Below are 655 nucleotides of genomic sequence, written 5' to 3'. Positions count from 1 at the left end.
TTAAATAATAATAAAAAATAAGATAATAAATCAACCCTCAATAAATTATACATTAGTTTTGCAAAAAAAATTAATAATTATAATTAGATATTATTATTTATGTACTAATATATATTATTGATTATTAAGTTATAATTAATTTTTAATCTAATTTTTTATAATTAAAATTTAAATGACTGAAATTATTAAGTGTTAAATATTTTGTATCTAATTTTATTTTTGTTATTGAGATTAAAAAATCATAAAATTTTAATTAATTTTAAATTCAAATTTAAATTTGAGTAAAAAGATAAAAAATATATATTAAATTTATCTTATTAATTAGAATTAATTTCAAAATAAAAAATACTTTGTATATTATATTGTGTAGAATAATATGGCCATTTATTATTTTTTAATGATAAATATTACCAAATAAAATGGTATGAAATATTAAAAGAATATATTAATCCAACGAATAATAATTTATTTTCTAATTGAATATATTATATATTGAATAACAAAAGTTGTTATATTGGTTTTTTTTTCTTACAAACTAAACCCAACAATGGTATTTCAGTAATGTTAAAAAATATTAAAAAATATTAACCAATGTAATAGATTTTAATTTGTAATGACATAAATTTATAAGTTTGAAAACTTAAAAATGTCATAA

This window comes from Arachis duranensis, chromosome 4 (genome assembly GCF_000817695.3).
Source record: "Arachis duranensis cultivar V14167 chromosome 4, aradu.V14167.gnm2.J7QH, whole genome shotgun sequence".
Taxonomy (NCBI): domain Eukaryota; kingdom Viridiplantae; phylum Streptophyta; class Magnoliopsida; order Fabales; family Fabaceae; genus Arachis; species Arachis duranensis.
Note: the sequence above shows the minus strand (reverse complement) of the source record.